This window comes from Lissotriton vulgaris, chromosome 5 (assembly GCF_964263255.1).
Source record: "Lissotriton vulgaris chromosome 5, aLisVul1.2, whole genome shotgun sequence".
Taxonomy (NCBI): domain Eukaryota; kingdom Metazoa; phylum Chordata; class Amphibia; order Caudata; family Salamandridae; genus Lissotriton; species Lissotriton vulgaris.
The window spans coordinates 1200883297-1200906373 of record NC_141693.1 but is presented as its reverse complement, the minus strand read 5'-3'; positions in this window follow the sequence as shown (position 1 = coordinate 1200906373).

The window sequence follows — 23077 nt, the reverse complement described above, 5'->3', positions numbered from 1 at the left end:
TAGGTCTCAATATATATGCTCCAGTAGTTTTTGAGAAATTAACGTTCAAAACAAGATATATATCTGTAACAGCGCTCTGGGCAGCGATCCGGTCCGCTTACTTTTCGCGAAACGGAACTTTGCGCGCAGAAAGCTGATTGGCTCTCCGGTGTCTGTCAACATTCTAAACAGTCCGGAGCGGCCGCCATCTTATCTCTCGGTAGGATCGAGAGAGAAGAAGAGGTGAAAAACGAAGGGGGAATTTATTGAAAGGGGGCAAGGTATACCCCTCTTGACCCCCTAGGAATGTTGTTGGGGTTATTAAAGGGTCCCGTGGGGAAAATAAAAAAAAATGATTTTTCACGGTAGAAGCGCTTCACGGGCCGCGAACTGGGCCGCAAACTGGTAGCGAAACGGGAATTCGCCATTTTGTGCTTCGTTAATTAAATTACTAGGTATGAGGGGGTGCGGGAGACGTATCCTAATCCCCTATGTTTCCTGAGGGTGGCTGAGGAGGCTCATATATGTTGATACATCTCTTCCAGCGGCTGTGCGTGAGTTTTTTTTTTTGCTGCGTGACAGTCCGGAGCGGCCGCCATCTTATCTCTCGGTAGGATCGAGAGAGAAGAAGAGGTGAAAAACGAAGGGGGAATTTAATGAAAGGGGGCAAGGTATCCCCCTCTTGACCCCCTAGGAATGTTGTTGGGGTTATTAAAGGGTCCTGTGGGGAAAATAAAAAAAAAAAAAGATTTTTCACGGTAGAAGCGCTTCACGGGCCGCGAACTGGGCCGCAAACTGGTAGCGAAACGGGAATTCGCCATTTTGTGCTTCGTTAATTAAATTACTAGGTATAAGGGGGTGCGGGAGACGTATCCTAATCCCCTATGTTTCCTGAGGGTGGCTGAGGAGGCTCATATATGTTGATACATCTCTTCCAGCGGCTGCGCCATCTTGCCTTTTTTCCAATGCCACAATTTTGTCGTGCACGGCAGCCATTTTAGATGCCAGGCTGGTCCCAGGCTATCACCTACCCCTGCGGATGTAGTTTATGGCCCCAGCTGTAGAGAATTCAGACATGCCAACCCTCCCGATTCAGGCGTGAGACTACTGATTTCAGTGCTAGTCTCCCGCCTCCCGATTTCTGCAAGCAAAAACCCGGGGGCATATTACGAACAACTAGCGATAATTTTTGTCTCTAACTTGTTTAGAGACAAAAATTATCGGCGCACATCGGCGATTTTTATCGCAGATAAACTTTGCTATTATCGCAGAAAAGTCAGCGATATTCATGTATTATCGAGCAAATGCTCTTAGCCATGTTATCCACCTCCCATTGGATAACATGGCTAAGAACTGCTCAGGGCAGGTGTTAGATTTTGGAGATATTCGCGCTTAGCGCGAATATCTCCAAAAGTTGGTAATAGGAGATAGCGATGTTAGGGACTGTTTCCAGTCGCTAACATCTTGGCACGCCACTTTGCATGTCATTAGTGATAAGTATCACTGACATGCAAAGCGGGGCCCAAGATGGTCGCTATCTCCTTTTAGCTGTCACTAACTGGTGTTAGCGACAGCTTGGTAATAGGGAGATAATTTTATCTCCGCTTTCATGGCTTTTAAAGCCAAAAAAGCGGAGATAAACCCCCTTGATAATATGCCCCACGATTCCTTGGGGGTTTCAGCTGACAGGGCTTGGTATTGTGTTACATGGTAATTTTTCCAGGAAACGTCAGAGGGTCGATGCAGGGGTTCTAGAAGAGGTGATAAACCATTTAAGCCTCATGAACAAGCGCATGGTCTTTTAAAGATTTGTGAAGTACTCGGGGCGGCGGTGTGTGTGTGCCCTCTTTCAGGAGCGGGCGGGGGGGCACTGCCAGCAACTTGCCAGGTCAGGTAGTGTTCAACACGTGCATCACCCTTTCTCTGCCTGCTATTGCGCTCCATGCTTCGGAAAGGTAAGAAAAAGAACGTGCATTTGAGTTTGAAATGTCCGATCCTGCAGCAGCACACTTCCAAAGCCCACACATGACAGTAACCCGATTCAAGGCCCCATTCACCCGTTTTTAAAAAAATAGATAACACTCCAACAAAGTAAGATTATAAAACTTTATTAACTTTTAGCTATAATGAACGGAACAAAAACTGTAAAAACATTTAAACATTTTTCACCCAAAAAAGCAACAATGGTCAGAAGCTGTCTTTTGTGCGAATAGTCCCAAGGCAGCACAACGTGCAGAGTTCTGGACGGCACCCAGGTGATGTCGCCTGGGTGCCGCACTGGTTTTGGGATCCTACAATGCTGCTCCGAAAATTGGCGTGGGGCGTCCCGGGTGGTGCGGGGGGAGGCCTCATCAGTAGCGGTCTGTTGTGCGAATAGTCCCAAGGCAGCAGAACGCGCTGAGATGTTGATGGCACCCAGGTGATGTCCATTAAACTGCCGCACTGGTTTTGGTATCCTACAATGCTGCTCCGAAAATTGGCGTGCGGCGGCCCGGGGGGGGGGGCGTGGGGGAGGCGGCGTGAACGGGTCTCCCCAGGTGGCGGCCATCCAGCTGAGTTGCACCCGCTCTTGCGGCTACAGCGTCTCGCTCACCATGTTGTTGAGTTGCTCCCACTCTTGCAGTGCAGCGATAGGCGGCTGCAACATGACTCTTAAAATGGCGGACGGCTCTTCGGTTTTGGGCCTGGTCCACTGAAATGGCCCTGGGACACCTTGGAACTCGGACGCTTGCCTGCTAGGGCTTGGGCTCCATTCTCGAAAAGCGTCCCCTCAGCCGTGAAGATTCTACAAAAGTCTTGGGGGCCCCCGACTCCCGCAGGCTTCCGGTGGGGAGCGGCTGCCATGATTGCTCGTGGAATGACCACGACGGAGCCACGAGATGGTGGTGCTCTCATGCTGACGCCAGCTTCAGTCTGAATGATCCAGAAACAAGGTGGGGCTTTCATCGTTTGGGGAAAAAAAAAAATTCTAAACCAATGAAAAGTGTTATTTTTAGGTCATATGACCAAACCTTCCATCTTTAGGAAACCAAAAGTAAAATGAACCAATGAAAAGTTTTATAAACAAGTCACATGACCTGTTCTGCGGCATAGGGCTACAAAAAGCGTAGAAAATCCGTTGGCACGTGAGGCGGCGTCAGTAGCGGACCGATGTGCGAATAGGCCGAAGGCAGCACAACGCGTCGAGATCCGGATGGCACCGAGGTGGTGTCCAGCAAATTGCCGCACTGGTGTGGCCATCCTACAATGCTGCGCCGAAAGACGGCGTGTCCAGCTGAGTTGCGGTCACTCTTGCAGTACAGTGACTCGAACGCGCCGAGATCCGGATGGCACCGAGGTGGTGTCCAGCAAATTGCCGCACTGGTGTGGCCATCCTACAATGCTGCGCCGAAAGACGGCGTGTCCAGCTGAGTTGCGGTCACTCTTGCGGTACAGTGACTCGAACGCGCCGAGATCCGGATGGCACCGAGGTGGTGTCCAGCAAGTTGCCGCACTGGTGTGGCCATCCTACAATGCTGCGCCGAAAGTCGGCGTGGGGTGCCCCGTTGGCTTATGAGGTGATGTCAGTAGTGGACCGATGTGTGAATAGGTCGGAACCAGCACAAGGCGCCAAGATCCGAATGGCAAGTCCTGGATGTTGAGTGCCATAGTTGAGAGTTCTGAGCAGTGCTTGTAAGACTGTCTGAAGCTTATTTGCACCTGCTGCAGCTTCACTATTGCCCTGGTGTGGCCAAAGGTCGCACATGACATAGGCGGCCGGCTCCCGAGGTCCGGCGGAACTTTTTGCCTTTTCCTTTCTGCTTCTTTTCCTACAATCCGTTTCATCTGAAGACACGACCAGGTCCCTGAATGTGTGCAGGGGGACGCTATTGATTGAATGAAAATGGCGGCTTGACACAAAGCTGACTCAAGCGTTGCTGTTGATGCTATACAGACAAAAATTGGTTTTCAGTTTGTACATTCTTCAGGATTTTTTTTCCATCCAAGTCTGATTGAGAGTTTGTAGAAAAATGGCTTCAGATTTTCCACATACTACTCTTCAACATTCTTCCTAAATGTAACAATGTAAAACTCACTAGGAGAACGGCTGTTTCTGTTTCCTTTCAAAATGCTGCCAACAATATTTTCTGAATGGAAGACACCATCTTGTAGCATAAAGGGCCGAAAGGGGTTCTGGTCTGGCCGATGGTTGGTGGAGACATTTTGACTATATCTTGGACCTGCCCGGACTCGCCCAAAATGGCGCCGGTATAAATGGGACTCGTAACTCCTTGCCCGCAAATGTATATCTAGAAAATGTTATTGTAAGTGGCCCTGTCTTATTTTAATTACAAAATGTACGTCCACCGATTCCGCAACTGTTAGACACCTTAGTTCTTGCAACCTAATGGCCCGCTCGTTACGTTCCTCTACAGTGTAAATGTCTCCTCATCATATACGATTTCAGTTTGCTCCGTGGCCGGCCCACGTGGTTATAGGCCCGTATTTGTATACTGACATTTTCACAATAAAGGTTTTTAAAACAAAACACGGTAGTAGTATTTACATTGGTAAAGTTTTTACTTTTAGTCACTGTTTTCGAATCAGTAAAAGGCAAGTGAAATAAAGCAGTCCAATTACATGACGGATAAAAGGTATAATATGTAGGAACGCAGTAAAGATAAATGGTCAAGGGCAGTTGTGTTTTCCACTCCTGCAACATAAAGTGATCGATAAGAATCTGATAATCAGGCGTATCGGCGACTAAGACAGCAGGCCGAGCATCTTTTACTCAACGGCTCCGTCATGGAACGAAGAAATGCCCTTTTTCTCGAAAAAGGAATATATTTTACTTGCAGGACAGTTGTACATTTTCCGGGAAAGTACATTAGCCTGGAATATTATAACATATGTTTTAAAAAAAATAATGTTCGAAAACAATAAAAAGCGTAATTTTTAGGTCATATGACCAAGCTTTTCATCATTAAAATAACAAAAGTAAAATGAACCAATGAAAAGTTTTATTAACAAGTCACATGACCTGTTATGCTTACGTTACGCGCTGCGCGCCGCGCCTCGGATCACTTCCGGGTGCGCTAACGCGGCGTGTCATATAACGCATTACGCGACAACGTAGGTCAAGAATATAGTCAAAATGTCTCCACCAACCAGCGTTCGGAACACAACCCCTTTCAGTAGTCCAAAAAGTTCTGTTAAATGACAACAGAGGGGACAGGCAACAAGAACCATCAGTCAAAGAGGGGAGGGCAAGTTCTTCTCTTCCGGGTCATGTTGGGGCGCTACCGGAAATGATCGAATTGGTAGTCTACAGTGTTTCTGGATGTTTCAGACTAAAGCTGGCGTCAGCATGAGAGCACTTCCATCTCGTAGCTCCGTCGTGGCCATTCCACGAGCAGACATGGCAGCCGCTCCCCACCAGAAGCCTGCGGGAGTCGGAGGCCCCCAAGACTTTTGTAGAATCTTCACGGCTGAGGGGACGCTTTCGAGAATGGGACCCAAGCCCTAGCAGACAAGCGTCCGAGTTCAAAGGTGTCCCAGGGCCATTTTAGTGGACCAGGCCCAAAACCGAAGAGCCAGCCGCCATTTTGAGAGTCCTGTGGCAGCCGCCTATTGCTGCACCGCAAGAGCGGGAGCAACTCAACTACATGATGAGCGAGACGCTGTAGTCGCAAGAGCGGGCGGTAAACAGCTGAATGGCGGAAGAGGCACAGTGTAGCAAAAGCGGGCGGAATGGCAACTGAAACGGTAAAGGGGCGCCCCACTACAGCTTGTCTTCAGGTCAAACGGATTGTGGGACAAGGTCCAGAATTGAAGAGTCATCAAAAGGCAAAAAGTTCCGCCGGACCACGGGAGCCGGCCGCCTATGTCGGGAGCGATCTCAGGCTATACCAGTGCTATAAGACTTGGGGAGGGTGTCGGAGCCAAGCGTCTTCTCCGAGTCCGTGCCATCACACCGTCCCTCGGGGGCCTCCATCAAGCGGTTTAGGGAGGTACCATATAACATTGTTTTCAAATGCAGTCAGGTCCACAAACGACCCTCACTTACTTTGAGAATAGTGAAGCTGCAGTAGGTGGAAATAAGCTTCAGACAGTCTTACAAGCACTGCTTTTGTAAACATTTTTTGTTTTTTTTGTATTTTTGCACAGTTTTATATATTTTTTTTGTTTTTGATGGAGGGGAAACAACAAAGCACAGGCATTGAAAAAGGCTCAAACTCAGAACTCTGAACTATGGCACCCAACATCCAGGAGCTTGCCATCCGGATCTTGGAGCCTTGTGCTGTTTTCGACCTATTCACACATCGGTCCACTACTGACATCATCTTATAAACCAACGTTATGTAAATAGTTTTTTAATAAAATGTTTTATCCTGTTTCTTTGCTGGTGTGTTGTCTATATTTTTAATATTTGCATAGGGTTTGTCGTTATTTTGTGCGGGATGGGTGATGGAGCCGAGCTGTCTTGCAGCCCTCATGGTGTGGAGCTCAGTTCATCTCACTATTTTCGTATTTCTCATGAAGGGTTGTTTATAATATTTCTATTTTAGCGAGGTCAAAAAAAGATCCAATTAGTGGCGTACTGATTTTGCTCGATTACTTTTATTTTTTTACACGATTTTTCCCGATCTGCAAAGACTAAACAGAGTATTGCGACTTTGTGCTTGTTTGTAAATAGAGAATGATCCAAAGAGAACCAATTCTAAAACAGTAAATGCTTGGATAACAATCAATCAAATGGAGAGACAAGCAGGCACGACGGATTACAACGGGGGCAAAGGCCTGCGTTAACTACCGTTCACTATCTGCAGAGAGAGTACTACTAAGAGAAAAGAGGGGAGGGGCAGCGTTCAAAGCACATCAGCGTGCATAAATACGAAAATCTTTTTATCTATCACGTACTTGACATTTTAAAGCTTTTCATATTTGCTATTAAAAAACCAATGAAATTCACAGAAAAAACCATAGGTTATAGTGGATATATAGTTAGGAATTTGCATTTACAAAACCTTGAAAATTCAATGAAAAAACCATTGGTTTTAGGCCATATATAGTTAGGGATTTGCATTTACAAAACCTTATTTTACTCGCATAAAACCATTGAAATTCCATATATAGTTATAAGCGCTAACTATATATCGCGCACCCGCAATCCACTGCTGATGATGTCACATATTACATCATTCATGACATGGTTAGTGACATCACTGATGACATCACTGATGACATCTCAAATGACATCACTGATGACATCACTGAAAACATCTCATTTGACATGACTGATAACATCACTGATGATATCATTCATGTGATAATACGATGAACCTCTTCAGACTCTAATATAACCTTAGATACAATCAGTGTAAACAGACACTCACAGACTGTCACTCATCCATGGAGTTACTCACACACCTAGTCAGTCATGCAAAGAATCAATCACACCTCCATTTCCTCAACTATACAGTTATACAAACTTTACTTATTCAAACATATACTAACACATATTTACTCTATTATACAATCCCTGATACAAGTTCACAATGATCCATACAGCCACTCACACATTCACTGGCTCTTATGCACAGTTATTTATATATGTCAACTCTCACATGTACTGTGTTTTACATATGTACTTACTTTGACATGTAGCACTGAGATATCCATTCACTCACCAATACACTCATGCACACAGTCAACCGCCCATACAGCTGTTTCCACATGCACTTTTGAAACCATACATCTAGTGAATCAACTGCTCACACATCTATGCACAGAGTCATACACCTCCCAGCCACCCACACACACACTCAGTATCCCATACAAATACTTGGGCAACCAATCAATAACCCATATAGTTACTCATATAGCTACTTATCAACACATGCAACAGTTTACAGAACAACAGACATAATGATGCACAAATTAAGACAGTTTAGTCACTAACCCATGCACTCAGTGAGACACATTTAATCACTCACTCATACAGTCAGTCATGCACCTACTAAATCCTTCATCCAGACACTTATACATCCACTCATTCTTCAATATGTAAGACATATTTTAACTTTACAGAAACATACAGTCACTGGATGTTGTCATCAGTGATGTCATTTGAGATGTCATCAGTGATGTCATCAGTGATGTCACTAACCATGTCATGAATGATGTAATATGTGACATCATCAGCAGTGGATTGCGGGTGCGCGATATATAGTTAGCGCTTATAACTATATATGGAATTTCAATGGTTTTATGCGAGTAAAATAAGGTTTTGTAAATGCAAATCCCTAACTATATATGGCTTAAAACCAATGGTTTTTTCATTGAATTTTCAGGGTTTTGTAAATGCAAATTCCTAACTATATATCCACTATAACCTATGGTTTTTTCTGTGAATATATATATATATATATATATATTTAAAACACCTTTCCTTGCTAGGAGAGAGTACAATGTCCGCTTTGAATAAATACTTAAAAGAAACGTGTCTTAGTGCGACTCAACTCTCTCCTAGCAAGGAAAGGTGTTTTAAATATATATATATATATATATTTAAAACACCTTTCCTTGCTAGGAGAGAGTTGAGTCGCACTAAGACACGTTTCTTTTAAGTATTTATTCAAAGCGGACATTGTTCATATATATATATATATAATACAAGCTCCTCCTCTGATCTCACAGCGCTACAAACACAGCGCATGCCGGCAAACGAGGGAGACGGACCACAGGAATCAGCAAAAGGTAGTTTATCGCAGCAACAACACAGAAAACAGCTACACGTTTCAGGCTACACACCCTTGTTCACGCTGTAACATTGCCACAAATGTAATGCTATTTTATATTTGCTTAATCATGTTCACACCAACTTCTAGTGACATCATAAATCATGTGATGTGAAATAGAAAGTGAAGAAATACTACTGCTTGTAGTTTAAGCAACAGGAAGTTAGCACAATTAGAGCTATAAGATATGACAGGATAAATCCCAATATAGCAACATATGGAACAAAATTGACAAAACATTATGACATATATTTAAAGTAAATGTCAAAACAACATCTAACTATTATTACATATGTAAAACAGGTTTGATGAATAATAACTGTATAAATACAATTTTATAGCTATACCTTAAGACTCTAAAACTAGGAGGGTCTTATATACATATTTTTCATGTCAGGAATTAATCAATAGTTATAATCTTTATGTGCAAAAATACAGCCAAGCAGCAATGAAGTGGAAAAAAGTGCAATAAAGATGTGCAGATATATGTGCAAAGTAAGCAGCAAGAAAAGTGCAGTACTAACGAGATCAAGAGACAAAATCATATTATTATGAGGAGCTCATCAAATCCCTGAGATATAATCGCTATATAATATAATATTTATGATTTTTATATATCTCTTAAAAACAATTAGTATCAAAAAGTATCTAAAAAAACATCAAAAGGTATCAAAAAGTTAAAACCCACAACCTAAAAATATCTATAAATATATGTATAATCAATATATTTACACACCAAACATTTGATCCACACAAGATATCATTTCATTATTATAAACAGTAATCGAAAAAATATATATATAAATATACATATTATATAGAAGTACAATACTGCGAATATATACATCAAGGAATAACACAGTCATCATAATAAACATTAGAATAAATAGAGAGATACAGATTAATTACAAAAAGACTGAATATGCATGTAATGATTGGACTGGCCATAAAACATATCCTAATCCACCACCCACTCAACCTTCAATAGGGAACCTAACTGACAGGGAGTATATAGAATAGGGTACGGAGGACTATAGGTACAGAATATCCAGATTTTATACGAAATGATGTAATTCATCTAAATTATTTAGTCCATTAGGCCAACGGCTATCAAATTCAAGTATAATTCTAGTTTCAAGCTGTCTTAATAGAGTTTCTCGGTCGCCTCCTCTTTTTAATGGCAGTATCGCCCCCACCACGAAGTATTTTAAGCAAGACAGGTCATTATTATGAACTCTCCTGAAGTGGCGGGCAACCGGATAAGCCAAATCATTATGTAAAATTGCCCGAAGATGTTGTAATATCCTGACATGCAACTGAAGTTTGGTACTGCCTATATACTTTAGGCCACAGGTGCATGTCAGGACATAAACGGCATGATCCGTTTTGCAATTATAATTGCCATTGATGGGTCTTGGAACCGCACAAAAAGGGGTGGAATAATGGATGGTGTTGATGCCAAATTTACAGGCACGACAGCTAGAACACTTGAAGAAGCCTTTAGAAGGTTGAAGCCAAGGAATTTTGGCTTTGAGTTCTGGAGCAGATTTGTCTAGAATGGTACCCATACTCTTTGCCCGTCTGAATGTAATGGTGGGGGTATTAGGTAGTTTGTAATTTAACACAGGGTCACTTAGAATGATAGGCCAATTCTTTTTCATAATAGCTTTTAACTTTCTGCCTTCACTGCTGTAGGTGGTTATCATATGTGGACTATCTTCTCTAAGCTCAGAGGGTCCCTCCAATATCGTATATTTGTAGGGTTAGGGAAAAAACTTTCTCTGGTTCTAGAATTTGCTTTGTCGATAGCCTGATTGAGGGTATTCTCAGAATAACCTCTAGCTCTGAGTCGTGTCAACATGTCTCTGAGACAAGACTCAAAATCATCATGCAAACTACAAATTCTCTTGAGTCTTAAAATCTCCCCATACGGAATGCTAGCAACAGTGTGTTTGGGATGCATACTAGACGCATGGAGTGTAGCATTCCCCGCAGTAGTTTTTCTATGGAGGGTCGTATTGATCTTAGAGTCAGAGATATAGATTTCCACGTCAAGAAATTGTATCTTCTGTTTATCCATATGAGCAGTGAATCTCAGATTGAGGGAATTATCATTCAAATGTTTGACAAAGGATATGGCATCCTCCGTAGTCCCTTTCCATGCTATAAAGATGTCGTCTATGTATCATATGACATTGTTGTTCATCCATTGGTGGAGATCAACGGCAAGGACCTGCTCCTCCCACCAGCCTACGTGCAAGCACGTATAGCTGGGGGAGAAACAGGCCCCCATCGCCACTCCTCTCAATTGTTTGTACATTTGTTTGCCAAACAAAAAGTAATTATTATTGAGGCACCACTCTATCAGCCACATAATTACTTTGTTGTGCTCATACAGAGCAATGGGACGTTTGGCCAGGAAATGTTTGATAGCAGAGAGGCATATATATATGCAAAACCTTCGCTTCCGTCGCGCTGCAACTCCACCGCCAGCCATGATCAGGAACCAAGCAATGACCACAATTTCGGTAAATTTAGAATATTTTTATTGCTGTCGCCTTCATAACGTTTTGGCTCGCCTGAGCCTTGATCACATGACAGCGAGTATGTGTGAAGGGAGAGCTTTTAAAGTGCAAGTGCTGCATTCTGATAGGGTCATGAATGCATAGACATTGTAAACAGACCTCATGTGCATTCATGGTAAAATACACGATTAGTACACAATCAATGAAGAATAAAAGCAGTTTTGTCTCTGGAAAATACAGGTGAAAAAACAATGTTCCAATTAAAGCAAAACACCAAATTACAGTACATATTCTTGTTAAGGACAGTTACACATAAGGCTTTTCTATATGCGGACGTCCCCCAACTAAAATTAATAATGGGATAAATCCCCAACGGTCTATAATGCTTCATATCATGACCCTAAAATAAAGTGCTTGGATATACTAGTGCCTAAGTGTAAAAAAGTGTAAACATAACAAAATTGTAAACATGAACCACACTCTTCTAACCAACAGCCTGTTCACACAACAAGACTGAGCCCAGTCTAATTGCTGATACAAAAGAACACGGTTGCTGGCTGGGCTTCCATTTGAATAGGAAGAGAGAGGAAGAGGAAAGAAAGAAAGATTACCTGACTATAAAATCAGAGGGCCGATGTACAAATATAAAATCTCATATTTTATTAGATGTGAAGACCTCAGACTTATATATAAATATAAACACCAATATAAATATAAATATAAATATGAATATAAATACACACATACACATAAAATTAGATATATAAATATGGATACATACATAAATATAAACACAGATATAGATATAAATACAGGGTGACCAAGGGGGATACTTTGAGAACTGGGTAAGCAAGGTCCCTTGCAAGTACCATGAATTGCTTGTAGAGAGGAACATAAAGTGCAAACTGCGCCATGAAAAAATACTGATATGAATAAATATATAAATAAATATACATGCACATATATCTCGTGGATCATCCTGGAAACAATATAGACACTCAAATTGAAACACAGGCAGTCAGGGGACACTCACAGTCCCCAATTAGGATGAAGGGTGCGAGCCAGTATCAAGTTAAAATAATAAATAAATAAATAGTAAGTTAATATCCTCATAAAAACCACCATCTAATTGTATTATGTGTATTCAGGCTCAACACACTCGCTATAGGGGAAAGAAACCTGCTGTCTAAAAGTGACCTAGTGTAAACAGGTATAGAGATCTTCCGTGACGTTCAGTTCCCCAGGCTGCTTAGTGTTTAGCTGTAAAATGTACCTGGTTTCAAGTTTGCACAATTTTGCCTCTCTGTTGCCTCCTCGTCTGCTGGCCAGGACTGTGTCAATGACATAGAAACTGAGTTCCCTTTTGTTGCTCTGGTGATGTTGTTTAAAATGACGTGCAACAGGGTATGTTTTGTCTTGTGCGGTGATTGCCCTGAGGTGCTGCAGTATACGTTTATGCACGGGCAGCTTCGTGCTGCCCACATACCTCAATGCACAGGGGCATTCCAGTATGTAAATTGCAAATTCAGTTTTGCAAGTAAGGGTCTTACTGATAATATGTTCCTGATCACAGAAACCATCTTTGTAACTACTCTTGTTTATGCCATGCATGCAAGCTTTGCATGATTTGCACTTGTAGAAACCTCCCTTACTGTGTATCCAAGATGTTTTAGCAAGCACCTCTGGGCCAGTGTCCACTAACCTATCCCTCATGTTAGGTGCTTTACTATAAGTTAAAGAAGCCTTCCTAGGTAGCAGATGCCCAATTACCGGGTCTTTAAGCAAAATAGGCCAATGTCTGTTCACTATTTTTCGAATATCTTTGTGCTGAGAGCAATACCCTGTGATAAACCTGAAAGTATCAATGGTTTCTATAATGCCAGATTCCACCTTCTCCATGGCCTCAATTGTTTCTATCGAGCTACCATATTTGGCCAGAAGGGTTTCTCTGCTAAATCCAAGGGATTTGTGTATGGCTTGCTCTATAGTTTTAATCGAATATCCCCTTTCCAGGAATCTTTCAGTACTGATAGCCTCTGCCTCACTTAGCTCCTGTTCATTGCTGCAGAGTCTCCTTAGGCGTAGCATTTCCCGAATGGGATGCTCATTATCAAATGTGTGGGATGTGTACTACCCCCATGTAATGTCGTGTTAGCAGCAGTGCTTTTGCGGAATAGTCTGGCCTCCTACCTGTTGTTGTTTATGTAAACCTCTGTGTCGAGGAAAGGGACCTGTTGTTGGCTCATGGTGACAGTAAAGTGAATGTTATATTGGTTGTCATTCAGCCGTTCAACAAACTTGATTGCATCCTCTTTACTCCCCCTCCAAATCACAAACAGGTCATCGATAAATCGGTACCATGTAATGACGTGGTTCATCATTTCAAATTGAAAACCAGTTTTGAGGACCAGTTCCTCCCAGGCTCCCATGTGCAAACACGCAAAGCTTGGGGAGAAACTGGCCCCCGTTGATACCCCCTGAAGTTGTCTAAACAAGAGGCTATTAAACATAAACACATTATGTTGCAAAAAGAATTTGGGCATTTGGATTAACATATCGTTATGCTGAGTGTATTTGGCATCTCTCCGCTCTAGATAATATTGCACAGCCGATATGCCATCCGTGTGGCAAATGCTGGCGTATAAAGCCGTTACATCCAAAGCCAACATCCAGTCGCCCTCCTGCCACTGGACACTGTTGAGTTTGAACAGGAAATCACCCGTGTCTTGAATGTAAGACTCCAGAGATTTGACATGCCCCTGTAATAAGTAGTCTATATAAATAGAAGTCCTTTCCAGGAGACTACCCCTCGCTGTAATGATGGGTCTGCCCGGGGGATTGTTTTTTTCCTTGTGAACCTTTGGGATGAAATAAATTGCCGGGGTCACAGGGTGGTCCGTTTTTAGATATTTATATCGGATTCCGCAAGTAATTTCCTTGGCCTCCATTTCGACAGAAGTAGGTGATAATCCTTTTGCATAATCTTGATATCATCCCCTTTCATCCTTTCATAGTGTTCACGGTTATTCAACTGTGTGAAAGCCTCTTTTTCATAGTTGGCCTTGGTTTGTAGAACTACATTGCCACCTTTGTCACTCGGTCGAACGACAATGTTTTTGTCTTTGCTACGTTTAGCCACCAATGCTTCATAGTCAGACACTACTGGGTCATATTTGTATTGACTTTTGCAGATACCACTGTGTAGAGCTTTTAAATCACTTGTCAGGTTCTCATGGAATACATCAATGGCATCACATGGTATAACTGGACAGAATGTGGGCGGCGGTTTAAAAGGAGTAAGGGCAATTTGGGTGGTCACCTCGGGCCGGTGGTGCTGGCATTGTCGACCCTGTTTGTTGAATCTACTCCTTCATTTTCCCACAAAGTAACCATTTCTTGAGAGAATGTGGTAGAAACATTCCCCTGGTCGGCCTCATTCAGATTTTGTCGATTGTTTACATTTTTCAATGTGTGGAACTTTTTCACCTTAAGCTTTCTGGTAACCCTGTAAATATCAGCTCTGGTTGCCACATAATTTAGATTGGTTTTGGGGGCATATGAAAGTCCCAATTTGAGGATATCTTCCTCCTTAGTTGCTAGAACCATGAGTGTCAGGTTAATGGTCGTGCGTTGGGTATTATTGATTCTCACTTCCTGGACCACTGGCCCCTGCCCTTCTTTTTGGGTTGACCAGCGTTCCCTTGCCCTTGCACTCTGCCTCCACCTGCGGGCGTAGTTTTTGTGCTTACATTGTAATTCTTGCGTGTCCCAGGTCGCAGGGACTGAAGTCGATCCCGGCACAAAAAACTGATTTCATCGTCTGGTGAGGTCTTTTTATTTAGTCCTGCCGAACCTACGCCCCTTAATTCGGATTCAGATTTGCTGCCTGGCCCAGAGCTGAAATCGGATGCAGTTGAATCTAATGCATTAACGTGTGCCTGCTTGAGTCCCTCCCACCGCTGTACGCATGCCATCGTATTTTTTTGAAAATGTGAAAATCTGACCAAGTTCATAATCAGTTCTATCCCTTTGGAATTTGTAGGTCTTACTGACCCGGTAAAAGAGAACCAAGGGAAAGTATATATATATATATATATATATATATATATATATATATATATAGTGTTGTGAGTATTTAGCGGCGTGGTTCTGCCGCAGGAGGACGCACAGTCAGCAAAGTGCGCCAGAGGCTTTCCCGACCTGAACCAGTGCTCTGTGGTCGTGACGAGCGAAAGGGAAAGCGGTTGCCGCCGATGACCGGCATCGGTTTGACTCTGTGGAGCGGACTTCAAAGTGGTCTGCCAACAGCATGCGGAACAAGCGGACAATTCCTAACGGAATACAAAACATCATAAACACCGCCTAATGGAGGGCTGAAAAATTAACTGTTGCCAGTAGAACTACGAGAACCAGCATGCCTTAAACCACGTGATGACCATTGAAGGTCACGACCATTGGGGGTCGATAAATGAAATTTGGGTAATTGCTTGTGGACTGGCAGCAGCGAGGGTGTGATGAGGTGACCTTTGAGAAAGTCCAATGTTTGGACGAAACGCGTCAGGACTTCACCTGCAAAATAATAAAATCACCTGCTTGTTCAAACCGTCTGTGTGGGACTCCATTTCCCGCGTTGGTGGGAGTGTTGTGAGTATTTAGCGGCGTGGTTCTGCCGCAGGAGGACGCACAGTCAGCAAAGTGCGCCAGAGGCTTTCCCGACCTGAACCAGTGCTCTGTGGTCGTGACGAGCGAAAGGGAAAGCGGTTGCCGCCGATGACCGGCATCGGTTTGACTCTGTGGAGCGGACTTCAAAGTGGTCTGCCAACAGCATGCGGAACAAGCGGACAATTCCTAACGGAATACAAAACATCATAAACACCGCCTAATGGAGGGCTGAAAAATTAACTGTTGCCAGTAGAACTACGAGAACCAGCATGCCTTAAACCACGTGATGACCATTGAAGGTCACGACCATTGGGGGTCGATAAATGAAATTTGGGTAATTGCTTGTGGACTGGCAGCAGCGAGGGTGTGATGAGGTGACCTTTGAGAAAGTCCAATGTTTGGACGAAACGCGTCAGGACTTCACCTGCAAAATAATAAAATCACCTGCTTGTTCAAACCGTCTGTGTGCGACTCCATTTCCCGCGTTGGTGGGAGTGTTGTGAGTATTTAGCGGCGTGGTTCTGCCGCAGGAGGACGCACAGTCAGCAAAGTGCGCCAGAGGCTTTCCCGACCTGAACCAGTGCTCTGTGGTCGTGACGAGCGAAAGGGAAAGCGGTTGCCGCCGATGACCGGCATCGGTTTGACTCTGTGGAGCGGACTTCAAAGTGGTCTGCCAACAGCATGCGGAACAAGCGGACAATTCCTAACGGAATACAAAACATCATAAACACCGCCTAATGGAGGGCTGAAAAATTAACTGTTGCCAGTAGAACTACGAGAACCAGCATGCCTTAAACCACGTGATGACCATTGAAGGTCACGACCATTGGGGGTCGATAAATGAAATTTGGGTAATTGCTTGTGGACTGGCAGCAGCGAGGGTGTGATGAGGTGACCTTTGAGAAAGTCCAATGTTTGGACGAAACGCGTCAGGACTTCACCTGCAAAATAATAAAATCACCTGCTTGTTCAAACCGTCTGTGTGCGACTCCATTTCCCGCGTTGGTGGGAGTGTTGTGAGTATTTAGCGGCGTGGTTCTGCCGCAGGAGGACGCACAGTCAGCAAAGTGCGCCAGAGGCTTTCCCGACCTGAACCAGTGCTCTGTGGTCGTGACGAGCGAAAGGGAAAGCGGTTGCCGCCGATGACCGGCATCGGTTTGACTCTGTGGAGCGGACTTCAAAGTGGTCTGCCAACAGCATGCGGAACAAGCGGACAATTCCTAACGGAATACAAAACATCATAAACACCGCCTAATGGAGGGCTGAAAAATTAACTGTTGCCAGTAGAACTACGAGAACCAGCATGCCTTAAACCACGTGATGACCATTGAAGGTCACGACCATTGGGGGTCGATAAATGAAATTTGGGTAATTGCTTGTGGACTGGCAGCAGCGAGGGTGTGATGAGGTGACCTTTGAGAAAGTCCAATGTTTGGACGAAACGCGTCAGGACTTCACCTGCAAAATAATAAAATCACCTGCTTGTTCAAACCGTCTGTGTGCGACTCCATTTCCCGCGTTGGTGGGAGTGTTGTGAGTATTTAGCGGCGTGGTTCTGCCGCAGGAGGACGCACAGTCAGCAAAGTGCGCCAGAGGCTTTCCCGACCTGAACCAGTGCTCTGTGGTCGTGACGAGCGAAAGGGAAAGCGGTTGCCGCCGATGACCGGCATCGGTTTGACTCTGTGGAGCGGACTTCAAAGTGGTCTGCCAACAGCATGCGGAACAAGCGGACAATTCCTAACGGAATACAAAACATCATAAACACCGCCTAATGGAGGGCTGAAAAATTAACTGTTGCCAGTAGAACTACGAGAACCAGCATGCCTTAAACCACGTGATGACCATTGAAGGTCACGACCATTGGGGGTCGATAAATGAAATTTGGGTAATTGCTTGTGGACTGGCAGCAGCGAGGGTGTGATGAGGTGACCTTTGAGAAAGTCCAATGTTTGGACGAAACGCGTCAGGACTTCACCTGCAAAATAATAAAATCACCTGCTTGTTCAAACCGTCTGTGTGCGACTCCATTTCCCGCGTTGGTGGGAGTGTTGTGAGTATTTAGCGGCGTGGTTCTGCCGCAGGAGGACGCACAGTCAGCAAAGTGCGCCAGAGGCTTTCCCGACCTGAACCAGTGCTCTGTGGTCGTGACGAGCGAAAGGGAAAGCGGTTGCCGCCGATGACCGGCATCGGTTTGACTCTGTGGAGCGGACTTCAAAGTGGTCTGCCAACAGCATGCGGAACAAGCGGACAATTCCTAACGGAATACAAAACATCATAAACACCGCCTAATGGAGGGCTGAAAAATTAACTGTTGCCAGTAGAACTACGAGAACCAGCATGCCTTAAACCACGTGATGACCATTGAAGGTCACGACCATTGGGGGTCGATAAATGAAATTTGGGTAATTGCTTGTGGACTGGCAGCAGCGAGGGTGTGATGAGGTGACCTTTGAGAAAGTCCAATGTTTGGACGAAACGCGTCAGGACTTCACCTGCAAAATAATAAAATCACCTGCTTGTTCAAACCGTCTGTGTGCGACTCCATTTCCCGCGTTGGTGGGAGTGTTGTGAATATATATATATATATATATATATATATATATATATATATATATCTCTCCATCCTACTGGCGGTAGCCAGTAGGTATATATAGTTAGGACCTAGTTTCCATAGGAAATCCCCAACATTCTATTGGGAATAACTTTGCCGCTGGTTGATGAATCTTCGCAAATTTCTCAAAGAAGATGGCTCGCTCCGCTCCTCTCCTTCCCTGAAAGTTTGGGGGGGGATTAGTCAAGTGGGGCTGAGAAAAAAGGGGGTCCCAAAACGTGTTTTCCCCATGTTAATTTCCATAGGACCTTTAGACACGGCTACAGCTTGAACCGCTGAAGGGAATTACACCAAACTTGTCAAAATGGTAGTGTCTGGTACGCAGATCACGCTTTTGGTTAAATAGTGTAAATCCCTCCAGTTGTTCCTGAGAAAATTAAAAGAGAAACAAATTATATATCTGTAAGTGCTCACCGTGCGCGCACCCCGCGATTTTTCAGAAAAAAAAATTGGGGGGGGGGGCTTGGGGGGCTTCTCTCTTTTATTTTCAGCTTTTTATTTTAATATCGAGGGTGCCCACCCCTCGTTTTGCCCCCCGAGATCACCGCCGCGGCCCGAGCTGCCTCAAGATGGCCGCCGCCTAGTTGTGGGCGGGGCCGGGAGGACGTGGTTTCCGCTTCCCCCTGCCTGGGGGAAGCCTTCAATGTCCGGTCTCCCGTGCCGAGGGGGAGACCGGGTGATGCTGGCCTGAGGAGAAGTGTAAGCTGGTGCAGGGCTCCCGTGTGCTGAGGGAGCCCCGGGAGAAGAGGAGACGCCGTGGTGTTGGGAGAGCAGTGGTGTGTTTTTCAGGCGACGTTCAGGTAAACACATTTTGATAAGCACCCTACGGCCATTCTCTGCCTGCAACTCATTGCCAAACTCATCGTCACTTTCTCCTTCGACCACTTTATTGCGATCCTCATTGACCAGGCGTGAGAGGCAGTCAGCCTGGGTTTGCAGGAGTGCAAATGACCCTAGATGTCCGTACCTGGTTTGCGGCCCTCCGGGCTCTGCTGAGTTTAATTGAGTTTCACAGCGTGAAGGGGGATTTGGCTCAGTAATACAAGAAGTTGGATACAAGTCATTCACCTCCCCAAGGCAGCAGCATCTGAGAAGGTGTTTGTATGAAGAGTACTTTGTTCATAACATTCACCTCACACTACCCCAGGAGCAGACAACAGCAAGGTCTTCCCCACGCTAGTCACGCTGACTGGCACAGATTGCCTCAAATACAACTGGAGCAGGCGGGTTGACAAGATCTGTTGAGGGAAAAAAGGAAAGGTCATCAACGCAACATTTCTTTCTGTCTGGGTGCGGTGCTCTTGCTGTTACAGAAAAGCTATCCTGTCTAAAGGAAGTTTGTGGTGTTGGATTATTGCCAGTTGCGCTTACTGGCACAGCTCTGCATGTGAACTAAGACTTTGGTAACACAGACTTTGCCTTAAGCGGTGAGAATTGTAGCCGGTCGTGTAGATCAACACAGCTTCTCCTCTCGACAGCTGTTCACGCAAGATTGCCTTACGGGCGTCTTCCGCCTTTTAGTTGGAGAGCATGGTTTGCCGGGGTTTTGCTGGTACGAAGTGTCAGTTTGAAGTTAACACTTATGTTGTGTGATTTCGCTAGCCCAGTAGGTGAACGTTTTGTGCCAATCCGCTAATTGTCAAAATAAACAATACGTCACTGTGTACACCTGACGAGGAGATTGTGAGAGGTACTGTCATTTGGGAAAAGAACTGATTTTCAAGTATTCCACTGCCACCTTGTGGTGGTAGACCCACATGTACTCACTCCTTTCGTTATTTTTGTTTTTTTGGTCAAAGGATAATATTCTAAGTCAACTTTACCTAATTTAGTCTCCTCTCACAGTTTGTGTTTTTTAATTGTTATTCAATAAAGAGGGTGCTTGGGTGAATTTCTGTATTACATGGAATTTTGCATTTTTTGTGTGCTGACCTAATAAGAGAGATCTTTGTGGACTGTGATTCGCAGAGTTGTCGGTGGTACCCTATTGCCAGCATGCAGAATGTAACACCACTGCCATTGTTTTTGACCACTCCAGGAGATCCAGCGTTAAAATGGAACAAGTGGAAGAATGTTTTTCAGAACTATCTCATAGTGTGTGGTCTGAATTTGTGGTTGGAAAGGAAAGTGGATTTGCTGTTGCATTACCTAGAGGCTAAAGCGCAAGAGATATTGGAACATCTGCCTGATATCCATTTTTTTGCTCACAAATAACACGATAATGGAACTGTACCATTTTGGTAGGAGAGGGCAGAAGGAGGGTGAAATAGTGTAGGAATTTGTTTCGGAAATGGCTGCAACATGCAAGTTTGGTGGCGCATGCGAACAGCGCATACGAGATCAATTTCTATTGAAATGTAAAATTGAATGTATACAAGAAAAACTGTGCCTCTGGTCACTGCGCTTGTATGTAAATATAGCGTGAGTTCGTACAATGCAAACCTACCCGAGCACGGATCCTTATCAGTAGGTGTGGTAGAATCCTGGAAGAGCCTCAGAACCGACCGTGTTACGGATTAACTATCTCCCTGGGCGCAATGCAGAGAAAATGCCTCACCTTGGGTAGGGCCCTTGAGGGGGAGGTGTGGGATTGTGTAGGCAAGCGTGTGAGGCTGACCCTCACATTCCCCTTCAGGGCATGCATTTTTCTGCTGCACGCATAAGCCAGAATGCGAGTTTCCTCGACCGTCTGGGCGCTTCGGAACACGTTTATTGGAAAACAGGCTTGACAACTTTTCCTGCCCAACCCATTCCAGCACGTCCTGTGGGTGGATGGGACTGCAGTCCCCGCGAAAAGAGATCCCATCCTACTCCTGAAAACGAATACATGTCCCCGGAACATCAGACACCATATCAATTGTCCTCCTCATTCAACAGCGGTGCCCGGACATTTCATTGTACATTCACAATGGCAAATCACCCCAGCCTCTCACTACAGGAACGTAATCATTATAAATCTCAGGGAATTGCCGTAAGCACGAACAGTTAATAAATTGAACTGTATTTCTTTGACAGCTTATAATTGCACCGGCCGGGCAGCATTACCTATGCGAAACAACTCCCGTTTGTGATTCAAGGAATTAATTCCGTGTTGCCAGTTTGCTTTCTGAGAATTTGTCAACGGCCGTGCCATTAGAATCAGCCGCGCATCCAGCATGCTTACTTACACACAAGTACAAAGAGGAAGTAAGCACATCAGATGATGCCGGCCAATCAGAATGGGCGAGAGATTCATACCACTTCTTCTGCAACGATAGTTGATTTCTCATTCATTGTTCGTTGCTCAACTAATTCTTTGCTACAATCGGCCACAGGGTTCAGTAGTTATGTGGGGAAGATCGCTATACTGTTGCAATTTATAGCATAACTATATCAAAGCTTTCCTTTATAAAATATCCGAGATCTGGTGCGGGAAGGTCATATGCAAATGATAGTCCTCTGAAGATGCCTAATTTGCACAAGATCTGACACAGCAGCATTCCCCCGGGCGTATTTAATTATGCATGATCAATTATGTACGCCTAATTAATGTATGACCGACAGCAGATAGATGCCCCTTTCCTCCTCTATGCCATAATGTCAATGATTTATGGAGAACTACATCAAGCTGTCAATTACTATGTATGTTCAAAATGTGCAAGCAACTATGTCTGTCCTACATCACAGTACATACCCTTGAGTCCTGGACGCATACAAACATACCTATATATTCCAGTGCAAACTATACATTATATTTACAGTTTCATGTGTTACAGTCTCATGTACAATGTACTGTTTTAAATATGGCCTCTAGATTAATGCTTCGTTTGCTCGATCAATATGTGGCTACATTTTCACTGTCAATGCTCATTACATTAACATGTTCGAGTTATGGGGCATATATACTCTTAATCGAATTGTATGCTCAAGTCATGCAAAAAAAAAAAAAATATATATATATATATATATTTATATGTGTACCTCACTATCTCACAACTTCTCTCTCTCAAAACATCACTACCTCACTCTCTCACTACCTCATTCTCTAGATCACAACTTCACTCTCTCTCTCTAACTCACTACCTCAATCACTCTCTATCTCACTATCTCACTCTTTCTATCTCACTAACTCACTTTCACTCTCTTTCAATACCTCTCTCTTTCTCACTACATCACATCACTCTATGCTTATATCTCACTACCTCACAACATCCCTCTCCCTCACTACCTCACTCTTTCACTCTCTATCTTACTACCTCACTTTCTATCTACCTCACTTTCTCTCACTACCTCACTCTCACTCTATTTCAATACCTCACTCTCTCTCTGCTAATGCAATAGGTATCACATATGCAAAAAAAAGCTAATGCCAATAGAAATGACAATGCCATTTATTTAGGGATACAAAAAAAGATAAAAAAAATAATAAGCAATACCAATAGCTCTACCTATAATATTGCCGAGACCATTGCATTGTAAATGCTTGTTTTAAGTTACTTTAGATTTTTAATTTCTATAGCATATGATAGAAGTAAAACAAT